We start from the raw sequence: 26954 nt of genomic DNA on the forward strand, positions 1-26954 counted from the left end.
CAATAAATAATAATAATAGATTTAACAATTTATAAAAAATTAATCTGGAGATTTAAACCAACAGTAACTGGGTTTCTACAAGTAATCACATAAAAATCCATATGCATAGTATGCTGCTTACCATTTTAGAGTGTCTGTATGATGTAAAATATTTTGAAATGATATTTATCCAGTCATTTCTCTGTATGATACAGATTACATCCTAAAACTTTTCTTATTTTATCAATATTATGGCTGTAGAGTAAAATAACTTGATCATAATATTGCTTTTTTGCTTTAAAAATTTCATGAATTTAGGGTTAAATTAACATCGTCTTAAAACCACCGAAAAATCACTTAATGTAGATGGGTTTTATTATATGCTTACTAAGTTTCAGGAATGTATTTGATCTCTTATATTAATTGTATCTAATTTTATAATACATTTTCATTGTATTTATTTTTGTTAATTTTTTTAGCTGAACCAATTGATTGTCACAGAAATTAATTAGTTTCCTTCAAATTACTTTTATTGCTGCAGCCAGAAGTAGAATGCATGCCTGTAAAACTGCAGTCAGACCTATATCCTAGAAACCATGTTTTGTTTGTATTTTGTTCACTCATAAATGTATTAACTTACATCAAAAATTTATATAAAATAGTTTACTAATAAACATGTGGAAATTATACTACCATAAAATTTTAAAAATATCAAAGAACTACTACAAATTCTTAAAGACGTTGAGTTCCGTACAGCTTAGGTGGTAGAAGTTTCTTGACTAAAATATTTTTATGTTACTTTCAAATTTTTATGGGGCAACCAATTTTTAAAGATATTTAACACTAATTAGATAATCCATACTATTTTGTAATCTTGGGAAGTGGGAATGTGCTGGTTATTTACTTATTACCTCTCAAGCTGATGGTCCCCCTTATGCCCTGCTCTCTATACTGGGTCTAGGGATCCCTGGGTGGCGCAGTGGTTTGGCGCCTGCCTTTGGCTCAGGGCGCGATCCTGGAGACTCGGGATCGAATCCCACGTCGGGCTCCCGGTGCATGGAGCCTGCTTCTCCCTCTGCCTGTGTCTCTGCCTCTCTCTGTGTGTGTGTGTGTGTGACTATCGTAAATAAATAAAAATAAAAAAAAAAATATACTGGGTCTAGAATCTGAGGATCTGTTTTAAAACTACTTTTCTGTTAGTGTCTTAGGGTTATGACCATGCAAAGCATTGGTGGGTAATTGGAAGGCAACGGGACAAGGAACCTTCTATCTTTCTGTTTCTACATGAATCAGCATTTCTCCAGCCTCCAGGTTGGCTGGATATTCATATGTGTGTTTTGCACTTCAAACATCAGCTCTCTGAGCCTCCTCAGAGACACCTCAGCAGGATCCAGCTCTGTCTCTCTCAACAGTCTGAATCCAGGACATGAGTCTAAGGGACCCTCTCCAAGCTCCTAATTTTTGGCAACCCACTTCTTCCCTTTAGTTATTAATGCTGTGGATGGTATCTGTTTGCTGCTTCAGGGTTCTATCTGACTTGCAGCTTTCTCAACAACAGTGGAACCCATTCCCCATATCCCAGTCTAATAGGCAAACCAGACCTGGACTTCTCCACTACCAATATAGTACTTTGATCAGAAATATTTTATTTTTAAATCTGCAACCTATCAATTATTTGGCTTTATCATTGAGATATTTTATAAATTATATTTATTTTATACGGAGCAGGGGTTTTTTTAATACAAAAAGATTTTTTTGATTATTAAAACAAGGCAAATAAGATAATTCCTATATTCACACTTGTATAGATCTTACTGAGAAATTAATCATGGTATTTCAAACATTTCTGTCATATGTCCACCAGTGCTGACATTCCACATGGAAGCTAATCTTGACAGTTTCATGTGCTCCGATAGTTGTTCTTGCTTTTCTCTCCCGGTTGGAACATCCTTCTCTTGTACTTCTTGACCCTTTTCAAATTCAAAGGAAGTTACTTGAGGCTTGAAATGAGGCTTCACCTTTGATATTAAGTTTTTCAAAATGACAAAGACATTTTGTTACCTTTTCTGACAAAGAGTTCATTTTTCCTTTAATTGTATATATTCCAGAATTTATCATAATTTCTATAAATTTGGTGTGCACATGGTAGAAACAAGGATCCATATAGTCATCTATTTTAATTGATGAAATCCTTTAACATGGTATTTCATATATTAACTGAATTTGGTTGAATCATACAAATATAATAACTATAAATATGTTTAAAAAACATTATAGAAACCAATATCACCAATATTTTATTGCCAACAATACTTCATCCAAAATGCGGTACTATATTCTACTAAGAAATAAAAAAAAATCAACTAAGACCAATTTATATGTGAATGATAATTTAAGTATTTTCAGTTAAATTCCTAAATTTATTTACCTTTCTATAAGTATGTTAAGAAGTTGAAAGTCACTAATAAAATACACTGCTAAATAGAAATATAAGGCTTTGTTTTTAACACTGAATAACTTTAGTAGACAATTTTATAACCATAAATCTGTTCTATAACTGTAAACAAAAAAAGACTTTACAAAAAATTCATAAACAATTTAAGCAAAATAATACATAATTATTTTTACCAGTTAATATTGATTTTAACTTTGTTTATAGAAATCATAATTTCAACTAAAGTCTTTGGTATATACTCTTTGGACTATGGTATTTTCTTTTCATCCAAGTGGGCTGTTATCTAGCACTAACTACCTCTAATATATTATGATGGTATTGTTAAACTTGTTAGAATAAGCAATATTTAGCAAATGTGTTTTCTCTGAAATGAAGGTTAAATTTTCCCATTAAGTATCTGAACTTCAAAGATATATTTAGCTTGATATTTTTTTCTCTTTTTCTCTATAACTAGTTTTACCCCTCACTTCATTTTTCCCCGGGAAATTAAACTTCTATTACTATGCCTATCCATTCAACAGATTCTAATATTTAATTATCTCATGCAGGCTAGGCACTGATATTGTGGTAATAAATTGAAAAGATTCTGCTCTCACATTGGCTTACAGAATTTGTGGAGGTAAATGGTAAACAAATGAAGGTGCAATTAAACATGTAATTTTAATTGTGATAAGTACTAAAATTATCAGATGTAAAAAGTCCTGATGCAGAACATTTGCTTACTTTCTTTTGTGTCACATTTCTAGTACCAAAAACAGTGCTTAGCATGGCATAATCAGTAAGTTTTGTTTTTAGTGTTTTTTTAAACAAATGATTTAAAAAGACAAGATGTTTAATTTTCAAAAAGAATACAAAAGTGAGCGTCTTTTTTTTTTAAGTGAGTGTCTTCTATTAAAAAACACACTGTCCTTATGTAGAAAACAAATATGCAAAATTAAACAACAGTCTGAATCAGGAGATAACTTATATCAAAAGAATAGCAAAATGTGAACATAAGACATTTCCCAAAAATTAGGTTCAGATGCATTTGTCTGAAATTACTTCCCCTGGCATTGTAAAATGAGGAGCTCTGCTCAAGTCGAAGGGCTAAAGAATTACTTGATCCAAAAATTTGGATATTTGTTTTTTTTTTTAATTTTTATTTATTTTATGATAGTCACACAGAGAGAGAGAGAAAGAGGCAGAGACATAGGCAGAGGGAGAAGCAGGCTCCATGCACCGGGAGCCCGACATGGGATTCGATCCGGGGTCTCCAGAATCGCACCCCGGGCCAAAGGCAGGCGCCAAACCGCTGCGCCACCCAGGGATCCCCAAAAATTTGGATATTTGAATTGGAACTTGATGGCAAAGAATTTACATGTGTGGAAGGGGTATTATTGTGGTTATTGAAATACTAGAAGAGGAAAGCAAATCTAAATCAACCAGACTTAACAATAAAACCAAGAGGTAGTAAAAGGTATATTTTACATTGTGTTGCTCTTGCTTGAATCAAGATTTTCTAATAAATTAGAAGTAAAGTAAGAAAATTAATCAATTTCACCTAACAATCAACACGTTTCCTATCAAAGCATGGTATTTTAGAATGGATGCTTGTGCCCTCTCCAAAACAATTCATATATTGAAATCCTAACCCCTACTGTGATGGTATTAAAAGATGGTATTAAAAGATCACCTTTGGGAGGTGATTAGGTCATGTGAATGGGATTCTCATGAATGAGATTAGTGTCCTTATAAAAGAGACTCCAAAGAACTCTCTTGTTTTTTCCCACCATGTGAAAATAACTGAGAATGGACTAAGTCATGTGGGAAGCAATTTTCTTCCATTAAGAGAAACCCTTATGCAAGCATCATAAGATGAAGATAATTTGGTAGAGAATAATCATACTTCTTGCCTTCTATATACAAGGTGGCAAACAATGAAAAAAAAATAGCTAGTCTTATAAAGTTTATGAAAGCACTATATCTTCAAGTCTCAATAGAGATAGAAGATCAAAAAACATTGAAAATAATCTATCAATTTAATGCAAGTCTAATGGGGAAGACTGGATGATATAGAAGAGATTAAATAGAAAATGAACAACTAAGAAGAAAGAAGATTTCCAAACTATAGTTAATTTATAGAACAGTTATAGAGTGTAATTTGATGCAATTACAAAACTTTTTATACAACACTTAAAACAGTATTTTTAAAGTATTGAAAACATAAGAATTACATTGTTATTGTATCTGGCTTTGTAATCTATTTGTATTAAACTGTTTCTTTAATTATACAATTTTATTTCATAATATATCATGAATCTCAATGAATAAGAGTGGTTTTACCAAATGCCAAAAAAAAAAAAAAACACCCTCAAACATAGACTTCTTTTTTTTTTAAATATTTTATTTATTTAATCATGTGAGACAGAGAGAGAGGCAGAGACACAGGCAGAGTGAGAAGCAGGCTCCATGCAGGGAGCCCGACGTAGGACTTGATCCCGGGTCTCCAATATCACACCTTGGGCTGAAGGCAGGCACTAAACCATTGAGCCACCCGGGCTGCCCTCAAACATAGACTTTTAAAAGCAGATGTACTTAAATAAGTTGTTCAAAGAACAATTCCTAAGAGAGTTCTTAGTTAAACAATGTACACAGCAATATTTACAGTGTGGTCCTTGAAAAAGAAGTTTTTTTTTGAAAAAGAAGATTATATATCATACAGCATTACATTTCGGTGTAGAGACACAAGCTTTATTGTGAGTATGTCATCCTCGAAACATAACCAATTTTTTTGAGCCTCAATATTGTCAAATTAAACATCTTTAAAAGCAGCAATTCACATTTATAATCTAAATTAAGGATCATGTTCAATAAAATATTGCATCCTGGCATATAGTGTGAAATTGAAGTGTGGCATTGGGTACAAAAAGCAAATTCAAGAGTGTAAACAGAAAATAAGGTTGGGGAGAAACAATATCCACATTAGTTTCTGAGTTTCAATGGACTTTTACACAAGGATAATAGTACTTTAGAAAATAAAATTGTGATTTTTATTGCTCTAGGTCACTGCTATTGTTAAAGTTGATTTTTGATATATCCTTTTCAACCTTTGTAGTAAAAATTAAATAAAGAAACAAACAAAAGAGTAAGTTTAGTGTTATTTCTCTAGGCTCAAGTTTAAGCCCAATGTCCTTCCAAAAGATTGTCACTCACTCTAACCTAGTTAACCTAGTTAACCTTCACATTGCCCAAGTCATGGGCTTTGCATGTTTTAAAATGTTCAACTTTTCTCAATTTGAAGCTTATGGAAAAATGAGCTTAAATGTACATTATTTGTGATGTTTAGAATTTCAAAAAGTTTTGAAGACATTGATCATTAATGGTTATTTTACAAAGTTACTATATGTCTATTGTTCAACTAACTTCTCCAAGATTACACCTAAAATTATAACCAGAAAAAGAAAATATTTTTCAGTCTTTTTCAATAATTAAGTTTGTTCCTAAGATTTGCTGTACCAAAATTTTGTTTGTGTTTACATACTTCTGGATTTGAATCATATATTATTCATGTAAGCTTTAAGGGAAAACTGCTCCATTAAAATAAAAGTGAAGTCCAGAAAATCTAATTAAAAAATAATTACCATGAGTGCAAAGAAGTAAAAAATATTTCAGACTTTGAAAAATGCTTCTTCTATGTAAGCCTTACATTTGGTTATCACTATTTATTGAGATATTCAATATTTAATGTGGATTTACTACACCTAATAACATTTTTTTAAATGTAACCCACTCTAAATGTGTTCACTTGGGAGAGGCCCTCACTCATATTTCACTAGGGAAACAGGGAAAGTCATCAGAAAGAATCTCTTTAAATTCTTGGTAAAGACTCATTCATTTTGATAATAAACTGTTCAAGCATCTTAATTCTAACACATTAAATTCATCTCCATTGCAAAGAAAAACATTTCATTTAATACATGAGGGTTACATTATGGAAAATAGATTATACAAAGCAAGAATACATATAAAAGAAAATATATTAATTCTTAGCTTACAAAACATCTAAACAAGTCACACTTATTAGGGGAAATCAGCAAATTTTGAAATACGGCAATATCAAGGATTTTGAACATTTTATAAAGACTTTCTTACACTCAACCTTAACCCAAAAAGTAAAGAATAATTTTGACAAGTTTCATTGTTTTCTTAATGTGAGAAGGAAATATGAGTTGTTCACAGTTTATTTAGAGTCTATGATTGCCTCACATAAAGTAATGATAAAGTAAACATATAAACACTGAATTTTAAGAGAAAAAGCTAACATCACAATGTCTTTGCTTGATGTACTGTGTGTGTGGGTGGAGGGCACTCATTCTCTCTCTCTCTCTCTCTCTCTCTCTCTCTCTCTCCCCCCCCCTTCTAAGGGCATTAATCCCATCATGAGAGACCCTCTCTCTCTCTTTCTCCCCCTTTTTCTAAGGGCATTAATCCCATCATGAGAGACCCAACCTCATAACCAAATTTAACCCTAGTTGCTTATAAAGACTTTATCTTTATTTATTTATTTTTTTACTTTATCTTTAAACACCATGACAGTGAAGATTAGGGCTTCCACATATGAATTTTAAGGGGATGCAAATATTCAATCCATAGCAAGACTTCAAAAGATTGGTAGGGAAAGATATGGCAAGCTATATACTAAATGAGATACCAATGTCCTATAGGGAATTAAGAAGGAAATGCTCAAACTATTTATTTTTAAGTCTTATTGTCTCAATTATTTCTACCCTTAGCTTACCTTCCTCTTGAAGATATAAAAAGGCTAAAGTTAAAGAGGAAAGGAAAAAATACATTTGGAAGGAAAGATGAGTCCCTCGCTGTCACTGTCTCATCCTTATGGAGGGAAGTGGAGGGGGTGGTAGGGAATTTGTCATCATATTGACAGATCCCCTTGGAATTTGGGAACAGCAAACAATGTGCAATTCATGCATGAATAGCCTGAAGTTTTTGTATCTGCCTGAGATGGCAAAACAGGGAGCAACGTCATTGGGACTAGCTACACTTGTGTAACTTTGGATTATTTCTCATGTACCAGATGTGTGCCATGCAGAGAAGGAACCAGGCTGATGCCATTTACAATGCTGCTTCAGAGGACTATCTGGAGGGGTCATATAATGCCAGCAATAAGGTGGACGTCTGAATGAGCAGGCACTGAGAAAATCATAAGCAATCAGCCTAAGAAAATGCACTGCCTTAGTCAAGAAAATGGAATTTCAATATTCTCTAAGCAGTCATGTTTTAAGTGAAGAAACTGAAAATGTACTCTACTTGAGCATTATCTTTGATTGCATTCCGAACACCAGGAGAACCAAAATCAAGCCATTATGCAACTAGGCGAGTAAAAAATGTTTCTGCCCTTTAAACTTCCTTTTTAACCTTTTCTCTCACTGTTTCCCTAGGGAAATCATACTCCATGTTCAAAAAGCAAGGGAGAAAAATAAAAGAGTAAGTTAGGAAAAGAGAAAAGGTCTGCCAAACATTCCTTTCCCACTTAGAAGTCGACCTTGAAGGGGGCCTAGATCAGGGAAATGAAGAATCTTTACTTTAAATAAAGTTTAGTTTTGCTATATTACACAGGATAATTTAATTACTATGTAAATCTTTGGTGAAACTGAAAGTAACTGAGGAAGTTTTGTTGTTGTGTTGAGTAACCACAAAAGTGATGAAAAAAATCTTGAATTTTATCCTAGGAAAGGGAAAGAATTAGCCCCTCAGAATGGATTTGTTCAAGAAGTATGACCAAAAAAAGAATGTTTTCTCCTGCATCTTGTGGAATTCAACTCTAAATCTTCACTAAGCATGAAGTGAAGAATATTGCACAGTATTTCTGATGCACAAGACCTCTAAATGTTGTATAATTATAATATACCTAAGCAATAAATGGTGGTATCTGGGACTCAGATATAATTTGAGTAAAAAAAAAAATCCCCTCAATTTCTAGTGCTATTCTCTTTCTCCTGGGATCTTAGATCTAATTACTGAACTTGACTGAAGGCTTTTTAGAAGCTAGCAATCTTTTAAGAAGTTCACATGTATTAGTAACTATTTTAATCTTCACAAGAATGTGTATATGTGAGGAAACTGAGACAGGGGAAATTAAATGATATGACAGAAAGTAGAGGTAATCACCAGAGTCAGGATTTGAGCAATGGATGTGTACATTCACAGCTTTGTCTTAAATGCTGTGCTTTACTGTTTATTTGTGATATCTGATAGTCTGGATTGGTTATACAACTAACTCTTAAGGACCATATTTTGATGTTCCTTTATGGAAACTCACTCTTTCCGCTTCTTTCCTTAAATTCATCATGCAATTTGAATTAATTTGAACCATGCTGGGAAAATATTTTAACAAACTAACCAGTAATTACCAACAATGAATTATATTTAAGCTATAGATCATCCTAGACAAATTTTATATTTTTCAAATTCTCAATGTCTTCCCACTTTGTCTGATCTGATGTAGGTTAAGCATTTTATTAAATTCTCTATCAAAATTGTTTTTGTCAATTCCCATATAGTTTTAAAAAATTGTGATTAAGATTATAAGTTATTCATTACTTAACAGTTGAACTATTTTTTTTTAATTTTTATTTATTTATTTATGATAGTCACAGAGAGAGTGAGAGAGACACAGGCAGAGGGAGAAGCAGGCTCCATGCACCGGGAGCCCAACGGGGGATTCAATCCCGGGTCTCCAGGATCGCGCCCTGGGCCAAAGGCAGGCGCCAAATCGCTGCGCCACCCAGGGATCCCTGAACTATTAAAGTCCTATTAAGAATTCTCCCTTTTGGGGCAGCCCCATGGTGCAGCGGTTTAGCGCCGCCTGCAGTCCAGGGCGTGGTCCTGGAGACCTGGGATCGAGTCCCGCGTTGGGCTCTCTGCGTGGAGCCTGCTTCTCCCTCTGCGTCTTTCTCTCTCTGTGTGTCTCTATGAATAAATAAATAAAATCTTAAAAAAGAATTCTCCCTTTTACCTCTGCATAATGATCCTCTAATCCACAAGATGTATTTTGCTTAAAATCTTGACTGGCTGTTATTAATGACACTCTTATTTGTTTGTATTTGCCTGGCATGTTGTTAGCATCTTTGAAGAAATTGTTTGTTTATGAAATATTCCATACACATCTGTGATAGTTTGACTAATGGTTCACCAAAGATGTGCACACTGTAAACCCTGATGCTACACCTGTGAATATCTTAACACCACATGCAAAAAGGGAATCAAAATTGCAGCTGAAATTATATTTGCTAATCAGCTAATCTTAAAATAGGGAGATTATGCTGGATTATCAAATGGTCTCATTGTAAACACATGGGCTCTTAAGACTGGAAGATGGAGGCAAAGTGTGTCAAAGAGATTCAACAGAAGAAAGAGGAGGAGAGATCAAAGCATGAGAGGGGCTCAAGAAAGCAGACACCAGACAAGTAGAAGTCCTAGTCTCAGCAATCAGACAACATAAAGGACTAAAAAGCACTCAAATCAGCAAAGAAGTTCAACTTTCACCATCCACAGATGACACGATACTCCATGTAGAAAACCCAAAAGACTCAAGCAAAAAATTTTTAGAACTGGTACAGAAATTCAGCAAAGTTGGAGGATATAAAATCAATGCACAGAAGTCAGTTGCATTTGTATATACTAACAATGAGGCAGAAGAAAGAGAAATCAGGAAATGGATCACATTTACAATTGCACAAAAACTATGAGATACCTAGGAATAAACCTAACACAAGATGTAAAAGATTTGTACTCTAAAAACAAAGGAACACTCAAGAAAGTAATTGAAGAAGACACAAAGAAATGGAAAATGCATTCTATGTTCATGGATTGGAAAAACAAATATTGTTCAAATATCTATGGTACCCAAAGCAGTCTACACATTCAGTGCAATCCCTATCAAAATACCAGCAATGTTTTTCACAGAGCTGGAACAAATAATCCTAAAATGTGTATGGAACCACAAGAGACACTGAATAGCCAAAGGAATGTTGAAAAAGAACACAAAAGCTGGATGTATCACAGTTCCATACTTCAAGCTATTTTACAAAGCTGTAATCATCAAGACAGTATGGTTCTGGGACAAAAACAGACACATAATCAATGGAACAGAATCCAGAATCCAGAAATGAACCCTCAACTCTATGGTTAACAAATCTTCGACAAAGCAGGAAAGAATATCCAACAGAAAAAAAGATAGTCTCTTCAACAAATGGTGTTGGAAAAACTGGACAGCCACATGAAGAAAAAAGAAACTATACCATTTCTTTACATTATACACAAAGTAAACTCAAAATGGCTAAAATACTTAAATGTGGGACAGGAACTCATTAAAATCCTAGAGAAGAACATGGGAGCAACCTCTTTGGCCTCAGCCACAGCAACTTCTTGCTAGACGTGTCTTCTAAGGCAAGAGAAACAAAAGCAAAAATGAACTATTGGAATTTCAACAAGATAAAAAGCTTTTGCACAGCAAAGGAAACAGTCAACAAAACTAAAAGACAACCTACAGAATGGGAGAAGATATTTGCAAATGACACATCAGATAAAGGGCTAGTATCCAAAATCTATATAACTTATCAAACTCATCACCTCAGAAACCAAAAAAGTCCAGTCAAGAAATAGGCAGAAGACATGAAAAAACATTTCTCCAAAGAAGACATAGACATGGCCAACAGACATGAAAAAATGTTCAACATCACTTGGCGTCAGGGAAATACCAATCAAAACCACAGTGAGATACTATCTAACACTGGTCAGAATGGTTAAAACTAGGGGCACTTGAGTGGCTAAGCTGATTAAACCTTTGTCTTTGGCTCAGGTCATGATCTCAGGGTCCTGGGATTGAGCCCCATATTGGGCTCCCTGCTTAAAGAAGCAGGGATCTGCTTCTCCCTTTGCCCCTCCTGCTGCTCATGCTGTCTCCCCCTTTCTCTCTTGTTCAGTCTCTCTCTCTCAAATAAATAAATCTTTAAAAGGAAAGGCTAAAATTAACAACTCGAGAAACAACAGATGCTGGCAAGGATGTGGAGAAAAAAGAACCCGCTTACACTGCTGGTGGGAATGCAAACTAGTATAGATACTCTGGAAAACAGTATAGAGATTCTTTAAAAAGTTAAAAATAGAGCTACCCTACAACCTAGCAATTGCACTGCTAAGTATTTATCCAAAGGATACAAACAATGATTCAAAGGGGGCACATGAACTCTAATGTTTGTAACAGCAATGTCCACAATAGCTAAACTATGAAAAAATCCCAGATTTTCATCGACAGATGAATGGATAAAGACTCAGCCATCAACAGGAATTAAATCTTGCCATTTGCAACAATGTAGATGGAGGTAGAGAATATTATGCTAAGTGAAATAAATCAGAGAAAAACAACATGATTTCACTCATATGTGGAATTTAAGAAACAAAACAGATGAACATAGGGAAAGGGAAGGAAAAATAAAATAAGGTGGGTGAAGCTATAGAGGGAGGCAAACTATAAGAAATGCTGAACTCTAGGAAACAAACTGAGGGTTCTTGGAGGGGAGGTGAGTGAGGGGATGCAGTAATTGGGTGATGAGCATTAAGAGGGCATTGATATAATGAGCACTGGGTGTTATATGCAACTGATGAATCACTAAATTCCACCCCTGAAAATAATAATACAGTATATGTTAACTAAATCAAATTTAAAAGAATAAAATGAATACAAGCAGCATATGTAGGTGACAGCCTACAGGGAACTCAGTTTCACAACTAGAAGGAACTGAATTATTTCAATAATCTGAATGAGCAAGGAAATGGGTTTGCTTCTAGAATAGCCCTACCCACACCTTGTTTTTAGTCCACTCAGACCCATGTTAGACTTGACCTTTAAGAACTTTAAAATAATAACTCTGTATTATTAGTCACTAAATTTGTGATAATTTGTTATAGTAAGAATGTAAGACTAATATAAAAAATATTGTATATCAAAGTATATGCAATAGAATATTAAGGTGATACCCATTTGCCTCACTTTTGAGTACAGCCTGAATATAATAGATATCAATTACAAAAGTGAGTGTGAATATTATCCTTATATGTAATACTTATAGATAAAACGGAGGAAAATTAATTCTATAATTATTAGAGTTCTCAGAAAGGTCAAAAACATCAAAAGGGAGACAAAGGATAGAGAATTAAGTTCCGGAGTATTTCTTTGAAAAAAGCCCTGCTGTCACCTAAATTCCTGCTCCAAGGTCAGTGAGTTATACTTAAATTGAGAGATCCTTTGGAGAATTACTAAAACACGTTGTACATGACCCCTGCATTTGGGGCACACTCGATTGATTTTGAACTTAGGCCAATAAAAATATTGGGCAAATGAAAGAATTGGCAAGATGCTGTCATAGGAGAAAAGGCAGATGTTGGGAAAGAGGAAGAGAGATTAGAAGTACTCATAATCTTTTTCAAATTGATCTAAAATAAGTGAATCCCCAAACAGATGTAGAACTTGTAGAAGTGTTTACCTAAGGTGATTTTTAAAGGAATTTTATAATAGAGAAGTTATGCTAGGGGTAAGTCTCCAAAAGTTGTTCTTATAGGGTAGACATTGGTGAGCCAAAAGCCGAGAGAATATTCTAAAGGAAAATATGCTTTTTTCATTTTAGGACCTTGCAGTCACCAATGATAGGAGTCTCTCCAAAAGCAAAAAAGACAAAAAAGAAAAGTAAAAAACTAAAAACTCAAAAAAGTTCTTTACACTCAGGAAAGTGGCACTTTATATTGTCTTTATACCTAGAAAGGAGGAAATCTTTCATCCAGGTAAGAAGTAACCAGTTCCCTGAAATGAAACCTCTTTTATCCCACTGGAGGGAAGCAAAATATCAAGTAGCAAGTTGAGTCGGAGTTAAACTGTGAAAAAAGAACTGACCACAAACCAGTTCCAGATAAAAAGAGGCTGCCATTAGTAGACCTTAGCAGAAGGAAGAGCAAGGGAAGACTTAGCTACTTGTGAATATTAGAGTATGTAGATTTTAATTTTTGTACTGAAATCGTGTTGCCAATTTGAAGTTTCTTCAATGGTGTTATTACCTAAGAGCAAACAAAAAACTCCTGGAAGTAGCCAAGTGATCAACCAGAAATTTACTACTAGGGAAGAGAGGAGAAGGAATAGAAATTTACCATGAATAAGTTTAAAGGATGACAAGATAAAATAACTTTTATTATGATCAAATCAAAAGTTATGTTTGGGGATCCCTGGGTGGCGCAGCGGTTTAGCGCCTGCCTTTGGCCCAGGGCGCGATCCTGGAGACCCTGGATCGAATCCCACGTCGGGCTACCGGTGCATGCTATGTCTCTGCCTCTCTCTCTCTCTCTCTCTCTCTCTCTCTCTCTCTCTGTGACTATCATAAATAAAAATTTAAAAAAAAGTTATGTTTGTTCTGCATGCTTGATACAATTCAGTAAAAAATGTATTAACACATTTAAAAAATAGGACATTTCTTGGAGCATACTCCTCAATTGCCTATGTCTCTCATTCCACAAGGCTAACTAGTCCTATAAATTTTGTTTTTAGTTTTTTCTCGCATTTGGTAATAGTTTAATGTTTATTCATATTTCCCAATAGGATACATTCTTATTTTTTTATATTTTTAAAATTTCTATGAATGCTGTTTTATTATCAATTCCATAAGTCCCTTTTCTTTACTCAACATTTTCTTTTTGAGAGTCACTCATCTCGGTACTAGAACTTGTGATTCACTTATTCTAATATTAAAAAAAATAATATTTAGGATTTTATTGCTTAATTGCACAAGAATGTCTTTAACCAATCTGTTGTTAATGAAACTTTGTGTGATTTTGTTTTTCCTGTTATAAACAAGACTACTATGAATATTCAGATAGACATTTCTAGTACACATATACTCAATTTTATCTAGAATACCTGACATAGTCACATTCATTTTTTTTACTAAAATACTAACACATTTTGTTTTAGATTTATTTATTCTAAGAAAGATGAGATTAGACTTTATTTTTTAATGGACATCAATATTTTAAAGCTTTCAAATCTTGAACACATGATTTCTTTTTTCTCATATCGCTCATAATTTTTTATTTCCTTTGTCATTTATTCAGTCCTTAAAGAAACAGTTTCTTGCCTTTGTTTTTGGCATATATGTGTGTGGAAAGGTACTTTCAGCAGATAAATTGTAGAATTTTTATATTTGGATATCCTGTTATAGTAGAACAATAATAATAAAGATGATAAATACAAAATAAGACACTCCTGATATTTTTGTTTTATACATTAGAAAAGCAAGGATCGCCATTTGCTTATGATCACACAGCTAATCAGGGCTAAAATTAGAGAAAAAATCCTCTGTGTTTTTGCACAGATAGCAAGTTAATTATTGAACAGTTACAATATAGAAAGGATGATCAGTGTTAAACATTTCTGGGTTCGTTGCATTTATATTATTCTACTTAGACATGCAGATATTTTAACAAGCTCTTATTGTTGAAATAAAGAAACATACTTAATGTTGTAATGTTATTACATGAATATTTTGGCTTATAATCAATGGAATCTTAGAATTATAGAAAATTTATTTGCATAGCAAAGACTTATCAATAGAAACAACCGATAGGTAAGTCATGATCTTTTATTGTAATTAACTTTATTTGAAAAATATATATAATTTGTATTTTATTTATTTATATTCTAATGTATATGCTTATTTCATACATATATGAACACATATGTATATATGTATATGTATTATAAAATAAAGTAAAACTGAAAAGCTAAACAAGAAAGCCATACAATAATACATCTAAAAATTCAATGCAAATTGCTAAAGCTATATGCTGTATCTATATAAAATAGACAGCCTAATATTTATCACCTGGTTTTATCAGACTGAGTTAAGATCTGTAACAATCCATAAAGACAAATTGGAAGAAAAAGTTGGTATGTTCTTAAAAATTGAGAATCTTCTTCTAAGAAGGTAATATAATAGGCATTTTAATAATACAGCATCCCCGCCCACCCCCCCCCCTTACCTGCCATTTTGTTTTGCATGATTATGGTTACCATGGTAGGTGATGTCCTGAAGCAGATGATCCTCCTACTTACTATCAGAAGGTCAATAGTAGCCTGAAGGCTATGTCACAATGCCCATGACATTCCTCTCACTTCATCTCATCACGTAGGCATTTTATCATCTCATGTCATCACAAGAAGAAGGGTAAGTACAGTAGCATTAAGATATTTTGAGAAAGACAGGGACTGCATTCCTATAACTGTCATTTTAGTACATTGTTATGATTGTTCTATTTTATTATTGTTGTTAATCTCTTATTGTGCCTAATTTATAAATTAAATTTTATCATAGGTAGGTATGTATAGGGGGGAAAATGTGTATATAGGATTCAGTACTATCTGTGGTTTCAGGCATCCGCTGGGGATATTCCCTGCGGATAGAGGAGATTACTGCTAACTGTTCAGAAATTTCATGAGACCATGAAGCAGTCAATGACTGCCTTGGGATACCAACATTGTTTCTACCTCCTTAAAAGAATTTCTACCAGTATGCAATTAGTATTTGTCAAATTATCATTTTATTATTCTAATGTTTATAAACATTTAAACATTGTATCTAGTCTCACTTCAATCATAAAAAATGTGGGAAGACAATGAAAAGACTTTATAGATATTACATTATAAATGTTTGTCATCAAATACTACAATGTTGGCAACTTAATTTTTATTATTCACAGTATGCTAATATCACTTTAACTGTTCCCTTATAAAAACCTATGTGGAAAAAAATCATCATTGGCTATTTTGATTGGTATTTATTTTATTTTATTTTAAACTTAAATTATCATTAAATCTGTGAATACATTCATTCAGCAAATATTCTTAACATCTTTTCTTTCTAAGCACCAGAAAATATGGTAAATGTAAAAGAAAAGAATGAAACATAAAATAAAGGCTATACTCATATTAAAACTTAATTAGCAAAGATCAGTGCACTAAAGCCTGATTATTTACATTCAATTTGAATAGATTTTCTTTTACCAGATTGTTTATTCATTCAGCAAAACAAATGAATGAATTTGAGCATGTAAATCCTAGGATAAAACTGTATATTTGAAACCTATTCATTTCACTTCTCTTTAGTCTCTAACCAAAAGAATGGATTATTCTATTTCCAGGATGGTTCCACTAATTAAAAAATTATGCTGGAGGTTAGGAAAAATAGGCAGAGAATAGTTAACATAGTGATTCTCAATTTCCCATTATACAAACCTACTTCTTTCTAACATACAGAGACTATGTATTTTGCTGAGAATAGTGAATTCATCTGAAGAATCTTCAAAATGCTTGCAAATGTCTTCAGAAATTTAGTGAAAAGATAGGGCTTCCAACATGACCCTTCAGAGAGAGATAGTAAATGGCATCATCACAGATGGGGATATTTTTTCAAAATATGACAGTTTATTATGTAATCATACTTATGGATGTTCCCATTTTATTTTTAAATTTATTAATTTATTTGAGAGAGAGAGAGTGAGCATGAGTTGGGGGAGAGGCAAAGAGAGAGAATCCTTAAGCAGATTCCCCACTGAGCTCAGAGCCTGACACAGGGCTTGATCTCATGACCCATAAGATCATGACCTTAGCTGAAACCCAAGAGTTTGTTGCCTGACTGAGCCACTCAGGTGCCTCTGGATGTTCCCATTTTATTTTATTTATTTTTTTTTGGATGTTCCCATTTTAAACTATGGATTCAAACTGACAGAAATAGACTTTAAAATATAATTTTTTAAATGCAAAATAATGACTTTTTCTGATCAATATTTTCCATTTAAGTGGAGTTAACATGTATATAATTCTCAGAAAAGTAATCACATACTTGGTATTATTTCAAGGGTATATGGTTGAAAATTTTTGACTGTAACACACAGTGAAAAATAAAAATCTCAATCTAATTTTTGAATACAAAATGGAATTCAGATTTTTAAAATGCAAATCTTAATATTCAAAGACATATTTATTTTTATTTTAATGCTTATTTTTCAAGTGATATATATGTATGTGCATATGCACGTGTATATATATATTCAGGATTTATATATATATAAATATATACATATATAAAAATATATATACACATATATATATATATATTCAGGATATTATGCCTAATGCTTCTACTGTCTTCCTTAAATCTCTAATATATGAAAATCCAGAATATCTATTCCACAAATAAAAGTGCCTACATACCTCTTTGAGTCCTGCAAGTCACCCAAACCTATTTCAAAAATAGGTTTATATCACAGCAAATGAAATATAGATAGACAAGTGTCTAGATAAATTATTACTCTACCATAAACATAAAATTATTGACCAAATGTCTAAATGATTCTAGTTGGTAGATTTAGGTTTATAAAACCTATAATTTATATATGTAATATGTCCATCAGCTGAAGTTAGTAAATAATTGTTATTAACAATGCTGTTTTGCTAGTTAATAATGACTTATGAATCCTATTTACCACAAGGAAGAATAATTTGTTGGTTCTAACGACATTTAGGGCTACTTTAGTGCATGACTTCAGTACATACCTTTCATATCTAAGTCTATGTACACGTAGTGTCTAGAGCTATAAGGCACAGAGTGTGCAACTGTGCACAGTGGCTTTGTGTAGAATCCACTGATTATATATGCAAATGGAAGGCCATCCACAATTTGTCAACCTATGTTCCTACACTTAGTCCTGGTTTAAGGTTCAACAATACACGTAATATCGATAGCTCAGTTTATTCACGTGTAAAATAGGATTAAATTAGTATAATATTATAAAAGTTTTGTTTTATAAAAGTTCCATAGGTATAAACTACTGGATTCTGCTCACATAAGTAATCAAAAGTATAACTTAATTTAATGTTACTATTGAATTATAAATTCTTATCAATTTAATATAGCTATTATTTGATAGCATTAGGAAAACAATTTCCTGGCAAGATGAATAACTAGATATTTTGAAGTGATGTCAGTTTTAAGACATACTTAAAAATACTACCCATTAGGTGCTTATGATCAAGAGAAGTGTGACTTTAGAGAGCTCAGTCAAATGAATGATGCACAAGCCAAAGAGAAACACATTGGTTCATAACTATTATTTTCTCTACTTAGATCTTAAAGATTATGCCTCCTTTGTTTGGCACAGAAAACAAAAACAGATTTATAAAGAAGCATTCACAACCATGTCTACATGATAAGAAATCAGTCTAGAGTGCTTACAAACAAACCCATGTCTGAAGTAAAGATAGCTAGTTATTGCCCACAGCACTCAGTTTACTACGGGGAAAACTCAATTCTTTTTTTTTTTTTATCACAAAGGAACGTAGAATTGGGAAAAAATTAATTGTCAGAACCAGTAAGATTACCTGATGCTATAATAGAAGAGAGATTAGCAAGCAGAGGAAGAGCTGGGAGAAAAAGAAAAACTCTGATGAGAACACTTTATTTGTGAAATTTTGCAAATGACCTTCTGTAAAGAGTATATAAATATATCTAAGTTTAATGAATTTTCACTGGTGAAATTGAATTTATTACATCAAAATTTATTTTGATGAATTACTGTTACAATCCAACTAATGAAAATTCAAGATACAAGGAAGCACATGGACATTTTAAATTCTAAATGAATTCATTGGTAATGCTATATGAGTCTACCTTTGAACTCACTAAGTGGGATTTCTCAATCTCAGATGTATCTATCTTAGTAACTCAACATATTTCCTCTTTACTCCTTCATAACCTAGTAATCCAGGCAATTAAAAATAAAATTTGTCTATTGTAGAAAATCTTCAGTTTTATTCATCAATTCAACTTACTGAGTACTCATTGGATCAAGCAAAAGAATATAGTGATGAAGAATATATTTTTTATGAAGCTTACTTCTACTGAAGGATGTTGAAATTAATCAATATATACATGTAAAATGTCCAACATATTGTCTATTCATAAGAACAGAGAAAAATAAACTAGGGAAAGGAGAATAGGAGATTTTGGGGAGGTGTTGCAATAGCTCCAAATTTAGAACAGAGCTACTAGAGATTAGGTTTATCATTTATAAAAACTTGGAAGTTTATGGAAAAAGCAAAAATGCAGAGAATATCAAGAGATCAGCTCTAGGTGTGTTAAATTTTTTATATGTATTTGATATTCATTGGGGTTCATGAGTATGTTGTTCAAAGGAGAGATTTAGGTTAGAAATAGAAATTTATAAATAATTAGTATATGTATGTAGGTGGTATTTAAAACCAGGGAAACATATTGCCAAAGGAGTAAATATAGATAGATACTCAGTTCAAGAGCAGAACAGACTCTAGTGTTATGATGTTAGGATGTTTAGATAAGAGGAATCTAGCAGAGCTTACTGAGGAATACTGGCTAGAGAAAGAAGGAGAATAAGTTTACTGTGGCAAACTAGAAACCAAATGAAGAAATGGGTTCCAATGAGAAAATAAATTAAAATGACAAGAGAAATGTGATTATATATATGTGTGTGTGTGTGTATACATATATATGTGTGTATAATATGAAGTCTGATTATATGTGTATATATGTATATGATTATATGTGTGTGTATGTTTATATATACCCACACACAGATATAAAGATACATACACACATACAGTCTGTGTTAAATGCTGTTGATAAGAAAGATGAATATACAGTAACATGGATATTGTTGTAAGTGAAATGGGTTCAAGGGAGACTGGAAAGAGAAATTTGACACAATTTATACAGAAATTTCCTTCAAGGAATCTTGTGTAAAGAAAAGGATAGGGCTGTAAACGGATGGAAAATGGAGTCAATAGCAATTTTTTTTTTACTTTTTAAATTTTGTTTGTGTGAGAGAAATTTTAGCACATCTGCATTTTTATGGAAACAATCCAGTAAATAGAAATACTTGATGATATTGAAGAAAAGAAGGAATAGTATTATAAGGGTAAATACAAATTTAAAGAAAAAGTAATACTTTTTCCCATCCAAAAAGTGAGATACTCCATGTCTTACCTTTTCTTAGAATTTTCTAGAGACAGAATTTTCTTTAGGTAATTGTAAATTCTTTCTCTTCCCCTTTAATATATGTATGAAAATCACTTAGAAGCTAAATAAACCTCTTGCAGGTCTTACAGCCCAGGAATGTTTTTCTCAGGGACCTGGGAAGCTTCCCTTTAAAACACACCATCAAGGAATTTAAAGCCTTCATTTCACAGTTTCTGAGAGAAGGTAAGGAAGGGCTTTATTCCAAGTTGCAAAACTACCTTCTGTCATAAAGATAAACATTCATTTTTCCTTTAGATAAAGCCAATTAGCTAACACAAATGGTCAGAATTACAGGTGAATTTAGGATAAACTATGTGTAACCAACTGTGCTGTCAAGTCCTCTTAGTTAAGAACAGTTTGTCTTAAGAATACGCATGTCATGGGTTGTATCAGCTTGACTTCTATGAATGGGTGATTTTTTTTTTCTTTCTTTAGTGGACTCCCTTTGATGTACATCACATTCTGGTTCAATGCTTATTCAATGATGAAACTGTTTTCTTTCTCTTCTTTTGTGAAGAGCTATCCTGGGTTGGCAGGAAATTTTGTTTTTATTCCCCCAATAGCGTACAGTGACTAAGTAGAAAGGTCTTAGCTAGGAGCTGAGAGGTTGTTCATCTTTATAGAAAGAGAGAAAGTAACAATCTATGGCCACAAATAAGGTGAGTGTTTCATATTAAAGACAAGACAGCAGGCCCCAAAAAGAAATTACCTATGCCCCATATCACTGAACTGTGACTTAGAGTAATACAATTTCTACTCTCCTAGAAATGGGATCTTAAACCAGTCAGTTGGGAATCACCTGATCAGCACTAGTTAGGCAATCTGTCTGATAGACACCTGCCATTTCCCAGAAGAAAGTATCCTTGCAAAAATGAATCTGCTTTTTTTGTGTAGTGAAACTTCCTAGTCCTGCTCCTTTCTCAGCGTATAAAAGTCTTTCATTTTGTACAGCTCCTTTGGAGCTCTTATCTGCTAGATTGGTTCAAATTAATTTTTAAGATAAACTTAAAATTTTCAATATGCATCAGTTTTAACAGTAGAGATGGTGGTAAAAAGTTATGGAAACTCTCTTTTGATTATTTTTCTTTTCTTGGTGATAAACGGAAGTGAAGCCAACAATGAGAGGATATGATTTTTGAAGTGCAAAAGCCTAAGATCACAAATGGGTACCTAGGTGAGTGGGTGGGTACCTAGGGAGATAAAGAAATGTAGCACTTTTTCTAGGCATTGCTAAGGTCCATATAAGAGTAGTGTTGATTAATTTAAACTGAGTCAAATAGAATGGAGATGTTTTTCTCCAAATATCTTAAATCACAATAGCTTTTGTACCAACTTGGTGGAGAGTTACGGGGTTATGTCTCAGATCAGTAAGCATGAAGAACAATAGAGAAAAAGAGGATAAAGTCATTGAAGGTTTAAGCAAGATAATGATTATAGTGATTGATGGTAAAATTCAAACTGATACAAATATAACAGTTACTTAAGACATATTAATTGCCTATTAGAGACCAGACACTAGAATAAAATACAAAAAAGAGAAAGTCCTTTTTGTTTATCAGGGAGAGAACTGTAAATTTATGTAAACACATACATAAGTTTACTATCAGAATTGTTAAGCGCATGGAAAAATATCAAATGGGAAAGTAGATGTAGAACCTGGGAGGATACGTCAGGGTAGGCCTGACTGCAGAAGGTCTGAACTGAGACCTGAACACAAAGCTACCCTCGTAAGATTTGAGGGAATCACATTTTCAAAAAAAAAAAAAAAGTAGCAGTGACGACAAAGATTGAATGAGCTTGACACATGTGAAGGATCAGGTGTCCCCAGCACAGTCAATGAGGGTTAACTGGTTGAGGGGTAGATTTGGGGGGTAAGAAGGAGCCAGAACAGGAAAGGGACTTCATAGGATTTTATTCTGATTACAGTGGGAAGACATTGGAGGAAATTAAGCAAGAGAGAAGTCTTTTAAAAATACACCCCTTGAAAATATAACTATGGTCATTCTGTGGAGAATGGATGTGGCATCTAGAAGTGGATCCTGGGAGATCTGAGGAGGGTTGTTAAGGGGATGCAGGTGGGAAATGATGCCAACTTAGAATAAGGCTTTGGAAGTATAGATGACTAAATGATCAGATTCTGGTATGTTCTGCAGAGTGGCCTCACAAATATTAGTGAAGCATTAGAAATAGAGGTAAAGAAAAGAAGGGGATGGGCCTAAGATGAAAGATAATTATTGCCCTCAGCAGCTGAGTATTTGTTAGTACTGTTTACCTGATCTCTGCAACACTTGAGATATGAGAGTGAATTGGGTCTTAGTTTCATGTTCCTTTTTCAAACATATACATTACTATATACTTTTTTGTTCTCTTTGTCAAACCATCATCTAGGATTTCAGTTGGAGTTTTTGGTATGCTGACCAAGTCCTACCTCAAGAATGTACATCTCTTCTCTTTTCCTCTCTGTCTCAGTATTTCTTTAAAGTTCTAGAACCCTTGTCTCCCATATAAGAGAATGTGGGGGAATGGAAACAATTAGAGACAGTCCTCAATCAGTAGAGGGTGGAAGCTGTGGGGAGATATGCCAAACCTCCTTTCTTGCAGATGAACATTCACTCCTAAGAGGCAGTCTGTTCCTCTCAGAGGTCCTGATAAATTGACTACCCAATGGCTACATTGCATTCTCAGTAGTAGACCCTAATTGCCTTTCTCCTTTTCTGCCTCATGCTCTCTTCTTCCTTACTTCTGCTTTGTGGTACCATCTTCCAAATAAACTAGCTGTGTCTCAGTCCCTGTCTTAGGTTCTACATTTAGGGTAAACCAAACTAAATCATATGTTTTTACTTAAGGATAAAAATAGAAAAGAAAAATTCATTAAGGATAGCAATACTTCAAAAATTTCAGAGCTTAAGAACAATATAAAGAAACTCAAACTTGCTGATAAAGTGATAAGGTAAAAGGATTTTGAAACTAGAATTCTAGACTCAGCCTGTATATACAACTAGTATGGAACAAAAAATACAATTTTAGACATGCAGTGCCTCAGGAAATGTACTTCTGAAAAATTAGCCCATGGATTCACTTAGCAAAATAGTAACAAAAACATGAATTAAAAAGAAAACTATTGTGAATGAAAGAATTACCATGATAATTAGGGTCTGGTTGTAATTGCTCACCCCTGAAGAGTAACCAAGATATCTTGGTAGCCGTTCAGTGTACATATTTGAAGATCTACTTATGGGAAATTATCTGTATGACTGCCTGTAAGTAGTAAAGCTCAATTTATAGTCTTTATGTTCCATACTTTTACCCTGGGATAAAACATAGAGGAAATATAAGTTTTTTAGGTTCCTGAAGATTTTGTCTTTATCTTTTTAAATATTTTCTAGTAGTAAGAATTTAAAAAAAGTTGATTACATTTCTTCTGAATACTATTCCTGCATATAACGTATATTATCATATAGGTCTTTAAAAAGACAATAAAAATGACAAGATAAAAACTAAATTAAAATAGCAACTCTTCTTAAGTGCAGCATACCAATATGCTATCATAATAACCTCACATTGGATACCACTGCTACCAATATTAAGTTCAAAAGTAATTTCTAATGTAGATTAGGTTCCATTTAGTTTTATAACAAAAAGAATGTTGAAATTTCTCTATCTTTGATATCCTTTTTACCTGTTGGTAAACCTACTGATAAGTTTGTGGGCACATGGAATGCAAAAAAGTACTTTAGTGTACTTTTCTCATCTGTCCTTTATTTCCTAATTATAAACTGTTTTTAAGAAAAAAGAAGTTGAAATGAGAGGGAATACAGTGATACAAGCATGGACTTTGGAGATGGGAGGCAAAGGAGGCTAGGCAGAGGATAAAGATGAAGAGGAGGAGGAAAGGAAGGAAGAAGAAAAAGAGTCTCTGAGGCAATTTGGGATTTCCTTAGACGCAAAGGAAACTTCTCAGAAACTCCGCAAAACCCCACAGGACTCCTCCCTAATGTTCTGCTGTACTCTGAATACCTGGCAGGACCTCAGAGTGTCTGTGTGGTATGTGGAAGGGTTCCAAAGCTCTGAACTTTGCTAGTTTGGTAACCCAAACATGAATAGCAGTTGACCTAGAGAAAATAGGGACTGGAATAAAGGGGATTTCATTAGTAACTATTACATTGACAATTGAAGGGGACCATTAGACACTCTGGCCCCAAGAAACCAGGTTCTGTTCTCATGGCTAAAGGAGACTATTGATAATGATGTAGCTTAAATGTCTCATTCCCTGTTGGAATAAATGCTTAAAATCAAGATTAATTTGATTTCTCAAAAATGCACAGAGGAAATATATCTTTAGGATTTATAAACTAAAATTCAGAGCAGTTTTATTAATTGCCTCATTCCTAGGCATTCAGTCATAGAAATGTAAAAACAGTAGAATTGGGAATAAACTAGCATAAAAATAACTCCAGTTTGAATCCTATTGGTCTGATTTGCTTCAATCTCTTCTGTGACCACGGTTAAGCATGGAATCAAAGGCCGCTGACTGAACCACATGCATAGGTCCTGATTGAAGGATTTCATTAAAGACATAGAAAGTGTTGTATAATTATGATAAAGAGATAGTGTTTTTTATCTGGTCTTTGGCTGGGTTTTGTTTATTTATTTTAATTTGAACACATTCAGACAGATATTTTGGTTTCCAGTTCCCCTAGAAGCATATCCTGAGGCAAATATTCGCATGCAAGTAGTTTGAGTAGTGATCCAAGAAACTCTGGCAAGAAATGTGGAAGTGAGACAGAGAAGGGAAAACAGCCAACATGGGGTGCATTATCAAGTAAGCTCCTGCTGTGGGTAATTGGAGCTTAATCTTGCTGGTGAATTCTGGGAGCAAGTCTACAACAAGCACCTCAGAGTTATTCCTCCCATGGGGCAGGGGAGCCACAATATTAGTACACAAATTTCCATCATTCATTGGTTGAGGGCTTTCCTTGGGAACCTTAATCTTAGCACATCTGGTTGGCTCTGTGAATCTGAATGTAGCAAAAGAAAGCCCTCAGGCAAAAAGAATCACATGCTGGAATTTAGGAGGCCAGCTCAAGGACTGTGGAGATGGGGGCAGGGGAGGCAGGAATTAAGAAAAGCATACACAATACTTTTATGACAGAATTTACAGTTTTTTGATGTCTGGGTGTTTGATTTACTGATAAACGTGACTGCCTACCCTTTCTGTTCACAATTCAGACTGACATCACCAACTCTTTGATACACATGATTACAAATTTCTTACTATCTTAATGCTAGAAATGAGATTTTAGAAGAGTTTTGAAGGGAAATCACACCCAAATGAACTTGTATTTTTTTAAGACTTTATTTATTTATTTATTTATTTATTTATTTATTTATTTATTTATTCATAAGAGACAGAGAGAGGGAGAAGCAGAGATACAGGCAGAGGGAGAAGAAGGCTCCATGCAGGGAGCCTGATGCGGAATTCGATCCCAAAACTCCAGGATCACGCCTTGGGCTGAAGGCAGGCGCTAAACCACTGAGCCACCCAGGGATCCCCCCAATGAACTTATATTAAATTAGCATTCTGTAAAGATGTGCATGCAATCCAAAATTCACTTGGAGGGAGCCACAGAAATGTTTTCTGAAACATGAATAAATGATAGCAAGAGAAAAATTATGTATATCTTTCTTTTTCATATTCTGACATTACGAAGTTATTTGTTTAAGTAATAAAGAGCACTAATTTTCTGTTTTCCATATTCAAGCTTTCATGCCACTTAATATAATTGAACTGAAAGTATAGGTCATTTAGAAGGTTAATAAGAGAGATGAAGACGTAATTCAAATTTGATAGTCTTTGCTTTGGTAGTGAATTGATTTGGAACATTGTAGAGTAATGGAAAAGGATATGGTGCTGAAGTATGCTTATTTTAGTTCCACATGATTAAATTAATATTCATATAGGCAAAGAAGTTTGGGTCAAATCCTTTGATTATTAAACTCTTGAAAAATGAACAAAAATGAATCAAACCATTAAGCTGTATTATATAAGTCAATGCTAAATGTATGGATTGTCATGTTTTAAAAGATCTGTTATTTACCTTCCATTCATTTTTTTTCAAAACTCACATACATCTACAATATCATAGATCTTAAGAATACTGTACACATTTGTTATATCAATAGTGGCAGAGCCTGGTACTTTCTTTGGCCAAGTCATCTAAGTGGGAACACAGGCATTCATATTAAAAATCCCTATGATGTGACAAATACTTCCTATAATTTAAAAGATAATAACCCTGGTTATCTGCTTGCTAATTTTTGCTAATGCATATGTAAGTGAATACTAGAAATTTTGATGCATAAATAATAAT

General features: G+C 33.5%; 1 pseudogene; it reads right to left on the minus strand.

The window, feature by feature from the left end:
- Positions 1 to 1805: 1805 nt before the first annotated feature.
- LOC129516480 (heterogeneous nuclear ribonucleoprotein A1-like) overlaps positions 1806 to 26954 on the minus strand; it is a 112520-nt pseudogene continuing 87371 nt past the window's right edge.

This window comes from Nyctereutes procyonoides, unplaced genomic scaffold (assembly GCF_905146905.1).
Source record: "Nyctereutes procyonoides isolate TBG_1078 unplaced genomic scaffold, NYPRO_anot_genome, whole genome shotgun sequence".
In the NCBI taxonomy this organism is placed as follows: domain Eukaryota; kingdom Metazoa; phylum Chordata; class Mammalia; order Carnivora; family Canidae; genus Nyctereutes; species Nyctereutes procyonoides.